General features: G+C 32.4%; 1 pseudogene; it reads right to left on the bottom strand.

Moving 5' to 3' along the window:
- Positions 1-1,764: 1,764 nt before the first annotated feature.
- Positions 1,765-3,963, bottom strand: LOC149882475 (uncharacterized; annotated as a pseudogene).
- Between the last annotated feature and the right edge of the window lie 8,156 nt (positions 3,964-12,119).

Below are 12,119 nucleotides of genomic sequence, written 5' to 3'. Positions count from 1 at the left end.
GAAAAAACAATCTTACAACTTTATGGCGCATTTTTAGATAAATTTGAAGAGCAAAGTAAAAGTTTCGGTTTCCCCTTATTAGAATGTAAAAACAATCTCAAACTTAACTTTTATTACTAAATGTGGTTTTTATTATATGGCGTCCTGTGCCACATTAGATATTAGTTTAGCAGAAAGAAAAGTAGAACTTTTAAAGGGTCGAACCATTTATAGCATAAACTAATTGTCTATAACATAATGAAATAGAATATTTAATTGCGTTTCAGGATAGGTCGAATAATTTATGGTTGAAGCAAACCTTTTTAAAAACTTCATCGGAGCGGCGTTTCAGATTAAAATAGATTAATCATAGGATAACTGACAATTTCAAGCAGCGGTTAGAATACAATTTTTAGCCGTAAGAAAATCTCTGGTCAAAATTTATCTTTTAATTTAACCGAACCGTTGTTTTCGTTTTTTGAAGAGTTGTGATTTTAACCGAAAGTTTATTTCAAATAAAATTTCAATGCTATGGATACCTAAATTGCTTTACATCGGGTCCAGCAAGTGATTTGGGATTGAAAATTCTTGCATGCTTCAACATTCTTGCATACTAGAAGAAAAACCAGAAAACAAAGTGGTATCGGCTCCATGAAATCTCGCAAGTCGTTTATGGTATTCTCCAGCGTAAAAGTTGAACGCAATTTCTCTGGATTCGCTTTGGTTTATAGCCATCTACCTACTCGCATTTCAAATAATTTCTTAGACTATCATGGTGGTAAAAGTTTGCATACAAGAATTTTTAATCCCAAATCACTTGCTGGAAAGGTCTCAGTTTCTATTTTCATTTGAATCCATCCAACGTAGAACTCACAGATTGATAATTTTGCGGATTGAAAATCCATCATGGCCAAATGTATTGGTAAAAATATATTGAAATATTCACATATTAAGCTCCATAATGCATCATCTAATTTTAATTGATCGTGTCTTAGCCTTTAATGTGCTTCTGCGTTAATATGGAAATTTTCAATCATCAAAAACGTGGAAACCCAGCTTGGTTCAATGTCTATAAGAGGCTTTTTTAGATTTTTAAATGTTTGAATATATGCTACTTTTTTGATTCGATAGCAACTTTTTTGATGTTATTCAATGCATCTTCAAACATTGATGTTACATCCTAGGCAGCTAGCTAACACACATGTGCGCCATAAAACATGGATGGACAGAACGATCCAACTGATTTTTCAACGCAAACAGTGTGGGCTTCACTGTAGTTCCCTTCTTCATCCTCTAAAGCGCCAATATCAATTTCCTCGTCTTCGAAATCTAAAAACTCGTCACCATAAATTTCAAGGATGACTTTCATTTGATCTTGAGCATTTTGAAGAATATTTGAAGCCTTCGTCATGTTCTTTCCTTGATCTGTGCAACTTGCGTAGGTATCTTTTTACAATTTTTCTTATCACATTATGTAACTGAGCAGCCGAAGTTTCTCCAAATTGTCGACCTTCTTGAATAATTATGTCTAAGGTTCTGTCATCTACTTTCCCGTCCGAACACGTTTCTTCAATATCGCAACGCACTATCAAACATCAACGAGACAAGAACATTTTCAGTTTCTTCTCATATGAGCGAAAAATTATTTTCACACGCATGTTGAATTTAGCGTTTCATGCTATGACGAGTTATAACACTTTTGAACTCTTTTACTGCATTTTTCACTAAAGACATTTGTCCGATTTCATCAGCTGACGCGAAAGACAAGTAACGTTTTATCATTAATCAAATCATTTCTCTAATTAATTGATTTACATCAACATCCAGCTTGATTCGTTTAAATAGTTGAACCTCATCGTCATTTTGATTCCTTGTAGCCGAAGTAGCTTTAACTAATTCAATTTCTTCAACTTTCTCTTTGTGTTTTTGAAGAAGACGATCTTTTAGGTTATTTAACTTGCCTTGGTAAAAATTTTTTCACAATTTACACTTTCCTCCTACTAAGCTTATTTCAATTTTTTTATGCAATAAATTATTCTCTATATTTGTTTTTAAATCTTAAGGAAAACGAAAACAGTGACAAAAATATAATTATTCTGATATCTATTTATAGGGTAGGGTGGGGTAATCCGAGCCTATTTCTGATTTTGAGTTAAAAAAAACAAACAATGTTTAGGTGTATATACAAGGTTTTATATTCAAAAGTAGTCTTAAGATATTTTTATTGAAAAAGAAAGTGGATGCTTACACAACACAACACTAAAAATAAAAAACTCGGACAAATAAAAGTAAAAATATGGTGATTTAAAACAGAAATAATAATGTTTTGATAAAGTGTTTTATAAAAAATAATTGCTTTTTTTGATCACTGCACTTTTATGGTAACATCCGTGCTATTTTATGCACTTCTTAGATCTTTTCGGTTTTTTTCCTCTCTGACTTTTTGTTCCTCGAGTAACCGTCGTTTGACTTTCTCATTTGTAAGGAGTTTTCCACATTTTGCTTGTACTCTCTTCTTTTTTTGTTTTTATTGTTGTATTATTGCTGCTGTTTCTGCTGATACATTTGGACATATGATTGACCTTAAAGTTTCTCACATAGCTGATCTTGGTGTTTGTAGTCTTGGAGGTTTTGGGCTATAACGTTCAGGTGATTGGTTGAGAAAGTCAGATTCTTGTTATTCTTCTTTCCATCTTTTCTTTACTTAATGGTCAGATACCTGTACCATGAAATCCTGCTAAAGCATTTGCTGGAGAGAGTCTCTGACATGGTTGTATTAATAACCCTGTAAAAGCTGTCTCATCAATATTTTTGTGTTGTGTTTCTCTTCCGAACCGCTTTAAAATTTTTCTCCACTCATTCTTTAATGATCCAAAGACAGCCAGATCTAACGGTTGTAATGCGTGTGAGCAATTTGGCGGAAGACAAACAATTTGGGTATGGTTGTCGATGACCGCTTTTATAGTACCATACGTTAGATAACTGCCATTCCCATCATAAAGCAAGAGTATTGTTTTTTGATATTGGTCAACAAATGGTATAAAGTGCTCGACAAACCTAAGCGAAGAATGTATTTACTTCTATTGAATCATTTGTACCCTCTTCAAGAACAGCATAGGCTGTTCAGTGTAAATACAAAAAAGTTGAAAGAAAATAATGAAAATTAAAATTCAAGTAAAGTACCAGTTTTCAAATAGAAAGTCATGCATCTATCCATTTGCTGTAGCCCCAAAAGCTCATCCTGGTGATCCATTTTTTATCCATTTAGAATACAGATAGCCTTCTCCCTTTAGAACAACAAATGGTAGAAGATATCTTCCATATGCAGGCATACAGAACAGCACAGAGTACATAGCTTTACCAGAAGAAGCTGCTAGTTCATAAGCATCTTTGCTTTTTGGATGTAAAAATACTCTCTTCGTTAGGTGATTTGTGGAGAGCCCAGTCTCGTCAAGGTTGTATATTCTACTTGGTACAATGTTATTATTATGAATTACATCAGATAAAATAGTAAAATATTTATCTAGAACTTCACGTGTTAAACTTATAGCACTTCAAAATGTAAGTATTTCAGGTTTGCGTAATCGAAGTTTATCAACATGATGCTTCTTAAAAGAAAATATCCAATCTTTCCAAGGAATTCCATTTTTAAAAAGAGTTTTCATCCTCATCTTTATGCAAAATTGGGCAACTAAATTACAGATGTCAAGAGAATCTAATGGAAGACCATATCTTTGACAATACCGCCCTGCAGCCACAACCATAGCTTCATCATCATCACTCAGCACACTTTTTCGACCTTCACGCTTGTTTGCATTAAGTTCTTGTTGCTTTATACTTCGTCTCAATGTTTCTTTAGGAACAGAACATTTTTTAGCAGCATGATAAAGAGTCTTTTTTTTTCTCACATACTAACATAAGTGCTATTTCCAAACCATCAGCATTGTACTTGGGTTTTATTTTTTTATTGTAACATCTCGGCATTTTTTAAATACTTTAAATAAACAAACCATGTGCGTTGGTGTCTTAAAGTTTTACAATCCTTAAAATAAAGTTCTTTAACTTTCAAAATTACCATTTTTCATGCGATTATGCCTTATTTGAATATATTTTCTCTGAAGTTTAAAAACGGAGAAAAATATGACTTTCTTGATGTAACTAGCATTTTTGCTAAAAAAGTGTCGTTTCTTACAGCATAGCTAGGTAGTATTTTAAAGTTAATAAACCTAATATTTTATAACAAAGTGGTAAAAATTACAACTTTATACCTAAAGCCATAATCAAAATAACATATAAGTATGAATTAGATCCAGATTACCCCGTAGACCCACATTACCCCACCCTACCTTACCACAGGACAATCGTTTAAACCACGAAAAATGAATAATTCAATTAGTAATTGCTTTTTAATACAACGAGGAAAATCGTTTTAATGGCTCAAACGTGGAAGCAGGCATTCCTAGGCGTCATACTTTAGTCGTTTTAATTGACAATTAAACTCTGTGTTGCCATCATTTTGTACATGTGAAATAAGCATCTGCGTTTCGTTATTTTTTATTCAAGACGAGACAAGGCATTGATATCCGGGACACAATTTTTAAGTTCCGAAAGAAAATTTATTGTCTCGAACTTTAACTTTATTCCGGGACAATTTATTCGTCTATTTTTTCCGGGACATTTCTTGTCTCGTTATGCTTGCCCCGGTTCATTTCGAGAAAACGATTCCGAGACGCTGACCCTTAATGAAAAATACCAAAAGCGTGAATGTAAAATGCCAACATGATGCCATTTTTCATATCGCGGCTGTAAAATGCTAAAATAAAGCTAAAAGGTTATAAAATACCATGGGATCAAAAAAATGCCGATTTTCGAAATATTGGCATCCCATAATGTCATGTGGCAAAGCTGGTTTAATTGAGAAGAGCAAAAACATAAATATTTTATTCTTAGGCATTTAATTGCCAGTTTATTTTTTTGAGTTGTATCATTTACAATCTGAAAAGGGATGTTTTTTCTTTAAAAAACGTATGTGAGAAAAAATTTTTAACAGTCAAACATCATAGATAATTGTTTCATTTGTAATAAATTCTCGGTTAAGATCAAAACATAATTAAGGCATAAAATTTTGTTAAACTATATGGGCAGAAAAATATTTCTGACATATTTTATGTCGGCAGAAAACGTCTCGGACATAAAATTAGGGGGTATTCATAAAGTATGTACGCAGGTATGATGGAGGGGGGAGGGGGTGACCAAAAAACGTACAAATGCGTACAAGGAGAGGGGGGAGGTAATCAAGACAGCGAGTATGTCCGTGGTTTGACTATCTTTCTCAAGAGTCTTTCCTAAAACTTGATCTGTGTATTAGCAAAAAGCAATGAACTTCTTGAATGTAAAAAATCTTGTTTTTTTCTGACTTCGGTCACAGAAAGAAAATAGAAAGCGAGCGATCATTGTTCAAATTATTTTTTTATCTTCAGTAATGTCGTTTGATTGGACATTAAAACCAAATTTTTTCTGAATTTTTTTTTTCTTAATTACGCAACCTGGTTTTTATTTTTTCAATTAAAACGTTACAACAAATTAATTTTTATCATTTTAAATTAATATTTTATCATTAACTTTTAACAAACAATGCACAACTTCAAATTATTATTAAAGTTAAAATGTATTTTTTCTGATTATAATAAACAATTATTTTTAAAAACAATTACTTTAATGATAATAAAGACCAATACATTTCATAGCGAAATGTAACTGCAATTAATTTCAGTCAGGTTATTTTTTTACGTTCTTCGCTTTAACGACACTGAATCTTATTATTAAATCGTTTATTTCCAAAGAAACAAAAACTTTTATCTTTCTATTCGAATAACTGAATACGTTGCAACAAAAGAAAACTGTTTATTTCCAAGAGGTTAAAGGAACTTGTTGGGAACGAGAAAGAGTATCTTCAACTCCTTGAGTTATTTAAGAAAGCATATTCAACACTTGAAAAACAAAAGCAGTATCAGCACGCACAAGAATTGTGGAAAATAGTAAATTATGATAAGTCTTTGTATGAAAAAAAAGTAAACAAATGAAAAGTGAAAGCAACAAAGTCAAAAGGATCAATCATGTCATTCTGGGAAAATGCCTTATCACCGCCTAGCAAAACAAAAAAAGATATCCATTTAGTACCGTTTTCGTTAAATAAAATAAAGTTTTCCGAACGCAACTACAACAGAACCTAAAAGGATTGAACTTAGTAAGCCATTTTTTGTAATAATTTACAAAATCTTTCTCTCGTGTTTTTCTATATATTGAATTCAACCGAACTGGTAATCAAACTACATTGTCCGACTAAAGCGCAATCGCATAGTTTTATTCATCATAATTGGGCAACTCGACCAAATTCTCAATATCCAATCTCTGTAACTGTCAAGAATTTATAATAGTTCATTTTCGGGTATTTCCTAACATTGATTTAACATCAAACGAGGAGGAAGGAACTAATCCGGCGCAAGTTAAAAGTTGAAGAAAATCTCAGATAATCGAACGCAATTCTGGTTTGTCTACTGTAACGAGAAAATAATTAGACAATGTGAAAGAAAGCATAAGAAGAGAAAAAATAAACTTAAATGTTAAGAGATATATCGAATAGAGCTCATTTAAGAGTATAGAAAGACTCTTGCCCATAAAAACTAAACTTTTAAAGAGGTAGAAACTTTCAAAATTTTATTGTTAATAAGAATTTCTAGTTGAGAATTTACAACGTTCGCAGAATCCAGGAAACTTTAAGTATAAAAGGTTTTATAACGGAACCAAAGATTTGTGTAATATTTTGTTTACAGATTGATTCGTGAATTGGCACGACAAAAAAAACAGAGACAAAAATTTAAAGAGGGGATCGACACAGTTTGTAAAAACAACCCTGAAGCCTCAAGTGTATTGAAATAGTTTATGCGAAACCATCCTGGACAACCACGACTTGAAATTGATTAACCAGAACTTTTATCAACAATCATACAAATTGTGCAAAATTCATCGGCAGCAGACAAGCGTCGAAGAACAGAACGTATTCGTAGAGTCTCCACTTTGGATGATCTTCAGAACTAGCTGACGAAGATAGGCTTCAACTTGAGTAGAAGTGGTTTGTATCTTCGTATTTTACCACGACGTGGAAACACTTCTAAAGGAGAAATGCATGTCAACACAGTTCCAATGAAGCTACTACGTCCAGAAAGTTCACTGCGAAAAAGAAATGATGATGGAATGTTTGCCAAATCTTTTATTGATGACAGGTTTGAAGTTTGCTAATTGTTTGGACCAAAAGCTGTGCTTTTCATGTCCAATGACGATAAAGCCAGGTACCGTTCGGTCTTACTGCTGCAAGCCTTTAAGCGCTGTTACTGATGCATATGGAATACAAGGTCAAACCTATGAACCATTACTTTGTCGTTGGCCTACAGCACAAGTTAATCCCATCTGTGTACGGCATATGAGAAGTTAACAATAATGGAAATGTGTCCAACTGTCGAAACACTTTCATACGCATAAGAAGTGCGAAATACGATACATCGAATGGTTTTACACATGCTTTTGATGTTAGGGAGCTTTTTGAAACCAAGTTGGTTAGACCTAAACCAATTATGTTAATGGAGACTGATGGAGCTCAAGATGAGGCACCACGCTTACCTAAAACGTTATCAACTGCTATTGATCTTTTCCGCTTGCTGGATTTAAATGCCTTGCTTCATGGTGTGAATGCAAATGGGCTTTCAGCCATCAACCTCATTGAAAGAAGAATGGCACCTTTTTCTTGTGATTTGGCTGGAATAGTTCTTCCCCATGATTATTTTGGTAATCACCTTGATTCTTCTCGGAGGACATTCAACCAAAAACTGGAGATAGAAAACTTCCAAAAAGCGGCTGACGTATTATCCAAAATTTGAAAAAAAACCGTCATCGATAGTACCTTGCTATAGGGTTATTACCATGCTATGGTAAAAAGAAGAGGTATGCTGTTAGCTGTCTGATGCCTGAATGCAACGTCAAATCCAAAAATAGACATTTGATAAAAAAAGATCACTCTTTGACTTTGGATGAAATTTCTATCTTTGTTTCAGCATGCTTAACGTGAACTCAAAACCGGCTGTTCAAAACCTTACCCCTGTTTAGAATTTTGCAAATAATATGAACGATATAACAAACACTTGAAAAAGACTCATTGCTACGATACGAACTTGATGCAACAAAAGATTGCAGAGGCAAAACAGTTTGACAAAGGGAAACTCTATATGCCTCTTTATAAGACCCGTCTTCTTTGGTATTAACCCAGTAGCTGAAGAAGTATCTACGTCAGTGTGAACCTCTACTTCTTTGCCTTCTTTCTTTTTTACCCTGAAGTTCTTTCCTCTCATCTTCTTTTAAGCTTGCTCTTCCATGGTCCAACAGAAGAGTTACTGGTGGCTAGTTCGTCAATGGCTCTTTTATTAAAAAAAGTTTGTTGAAAACAAAGAATTGAAAAGTAAACTCTTTAAAGCAATTGCTTTCCAACTCCTCGGTCTTAACTGATAGTAAGAGACGCGTGTTTCAACTGGATAAAGATGCTCCCATTTTTATTATAAATCAGCAAATGAACTCTTCCGAGGTTTTAAAAAGTGGTTTGTGGTAGTAAACAACAATAATTTGTGACAAGAAAAAAGCTATAAAATGCAATTGTAGAATTACTGATTGTTGTGACAGTAGATTAACACTGCACCCAAATGCCCTTACCAATTCCGATAATTTATAGGATAGATACTCTTCTTTCTACTTTAAAAACATTCAACTTTGTTCTAGGGGAAGTGAATTTGACTAAACAAAATTGCTGTCTTGTCACAAGTTGTCTAACCGCCTCATCACCATTTGTCTTCTGTTTCGTTTTAGTGAAGCAAGAAACGTTGATTTTCAACTTTCTCATAAAGCCAACGTTTGACATGCAAAGTTGAGGAGTCGCAAATTGTTCTAAAGCCCTTTTTTAAGCATTAAAGACTACATGGCTGCTGAGAAGAGTGAGTGTGGATATTGCATAGTGTAAGAGCGGTACAAAACAGCATACAAATATGGAGCGAAAAACATTCTATTACCAAACTTAAAAGTATTGATTGATTTTTATTTGCAGAGATACAGAGACCTTCTTGTTAATGGCTCTCACTTCATGGTTGCTGAATCTAAGACGGTTTTGGAGTTAAACAACTGCTACAGGCTCCTTTTTCCTTCAATGCGAGCCAATAATGACAAATGTGTGATGTTTTGTAGAACTAGTCTTCCAATTAACCAGTTAGGTACTTCTAGTATCATATCTTTCTTCAGCAATTAATTCATTTGCAATGGGGAGAGAAAACTGCCATTGCAACACCGTGTTGAATTGCAAAAACCAAGGCTCTAACGGAAATATGACTTTCATGGCTGTCCAGAAGTAACGTAACTGGAGATTCACGAGAACAGTTTTAGTATTTCACAAAATATTTAATCCATTCAATAAAAATTTCTATATTTATCCCATCTAACACAAGACGTTCGAGCACGTTTGACGAACGTTAGAAACGTTCGGGCACGTTCTAAGAACGTTCCGTAAAAGTTCTGGATACTTATTCACTAAACTTTTTTTTAGCGTAAGTAATTAGCGCAAGCTTGGTATATGTTCAAAACTGTAAAAGTCGTATTCACCAAACTTGCGCAGTTGCGTTTCAAAAATACTTTCGTAAGTTTTTTCTTAAGTTCAGTCCTAAATTATCGGTATTCATCAAACTAAAATGGGTTCACCAAAATTTTTAGAAACTTGCTCTGCTCAATATACGCTCAATTTACGCAAGTTTGCAATGAGCTGCCTTTACTTTGGCGTAATTTTAAAATCACTAAATAATGAGAATGGCATTACATTATTATGATGCATATGTAGTTAGTTTTTCTGATTGATATATTATTTGGGATCTTAATATACATAAGTTGTATATATTATAATCAGAGTTAACAATAAACTAAGATATTAATAAAACACTAGCAAAAAGCAACCCGTAATACGGGTTATGGTTGGTCTGTTACTTAATTTATAGTGGCTGTTTTCCACAGTTTAAAGTTGCGAAACCTTAACTAATACCCAATTAGAAAAACGCCTTCGAATTGAAAAAGTTAAACCATCTGTAAAATTAAAATAAAAAGTATGCGGAGGTAAAATAATTTACCAATTATTTAACATTGAGTAATTTACAGTTGACATAGGTCATACCAGTGTAATTCAGAACCATTTTCCTCGACATTGCTAAGTTCAAAACAATACGTTTTTAGTTACTGACACAAAATAATAGCACTTCGTTATGCTTTAAATTGACGAAAAAGTAAAGCTAAATTCTTGTAATAATTTTTATAACATGAACTTTAATTAATAAGATTAATATAAAGCCCTCTTTGTTTCAATAGTTTTTAGTAAAGGACCTCCCTTCCCCGTTTTTGCCTTAATAGTGGTCAGGAGGATAAAGTTATTTTTATTAAGAGTAATGAAGTTTTTGATGGAGACCTTTTACCAGAATAATAAAATGTAAAACAATGATTTACATTTATAACAATTTTTTCTTTTTAATATATATAAGAATTTAAAATATTTAAGAATTTTTTCTTTCCTCAAAAGTGTTGCAAATGCAAACTAAGCTAATTAATTAGTTAAACACCTTATAAAATTTAAGTAACTCGATATTTGACAAATGCGCAAAACTACAATATTCACCCCCCGTTTAAAAATATGCCCTAAGTTACGTACAACAAAGTATTAGGCATAAAATAGAAAAAATTAAAAAAAAATTTCACTAATTGCATATATTTATATCATTTTAACTGACAAAAATTTACAATAAAAGGTTATCATGTTGTTTTTTTTATAAATCGTATAAATGCGTCAATCGTAAATCTTTAAGAAAAAAAAAACACCACATTAAAACTGAAAATCGATTTACCTATTTATAGTAATCTATTTTGACATAGCAATTAATATAAACATTTATCAAAAATGTAACTATAAAATTTGTTTCGAAGTACAAAAGGATTAACAATACTAACAAACAAACAAAAAAAACCAAATTAAGATATAAATTGCATTTTTAACATAATGTTGTCTTGGCTTTTAATAAATAAATAAAAGCAGTAAGTTCCAATAATGAAACTACCTATTATTCATTTTTAACAATAGACACCAAGGTGACGGTAAGCCAAGCAGTCTATCAACACAAGACATCACAAAAATAACACATAACAATAGAATATTTACACCCTTGATCCTAAAATCCAGCGAAAATAACAAACCAAATTAAAATATGAAAGACAAAATTAGAAAACCAATTTAAAGTTAACTATATATTTATCTTTTTACTAAACATATAACAACATTAAAGTATATTTGTTTTTATATTGAACATTAGTTATTCAATTACTTCAAATTTAGGACATTAAAACACCCTAGATTTAAAGATCAAGGTTGCATTCTCTCCCACACACATTACGCTAAACATTAACAGACATTATTGTGTTTCCGGAATAATTAAAAAAGGCTTGACAACACAACCTAGCTCTAAAGCAGTAATACCGCCTGACACTAAATGCTGCCAAGTCACACCTCTGCTATAAGTACACCGCTTGGCTGGCAAGATTTTCAATCTTGCTCAACATAATGTCAACTCACACCACTTTGAAAACATAGAAACAACATAATTTAACATATATACAGCTATAAATAAATATGGTTTCATATAACATATATAAACATATAACAACACATATAAACATATTAAATGACAGGTATATTTATCAAAAACTATGAAAAAAAAAATTAAAATAATAAAAAATATATAACATTATTTGTGTAACACTTTTCACCTACCATACCTTGAATGAGATGTTTATCAATTTTGAAAAACAAACTATTAAATGCCCTAGGTCTTGAACATACAACGTATAGCTGATCATGAGAGAAACACGGTTTTTTGAGATAACCCCAACTCTACCAAATGTTTGACCTTGACTTTTATTAATTGTCATTGAATAAGCCAATCTGACTGGAAACTGACGACGTTTCAGAACAAAAGGTAAATTAGAATCTGATGGAGCCAACTGAATTTGTGGAACAA

Source organism: Hydra viridissima, unplaced genomic scaffold (assembly GCF_058129835.1).
Source record: "Hydra viridissima isolate aposymbiotic clone 2 unplaced genomic scaffold, HvirCarnegie_v1 scaffold_10, whole genome shotgun sequence".
Lineage (NCBI taxonomy): Eukaryota > Metazoa > Cnidaria > Hydrozoa > Anthoathecata > Hydridae > Hydra > Hydra viridissima.
This window is presented reverse-complemented; position numbering and strand designations above follow the sequence as displayed.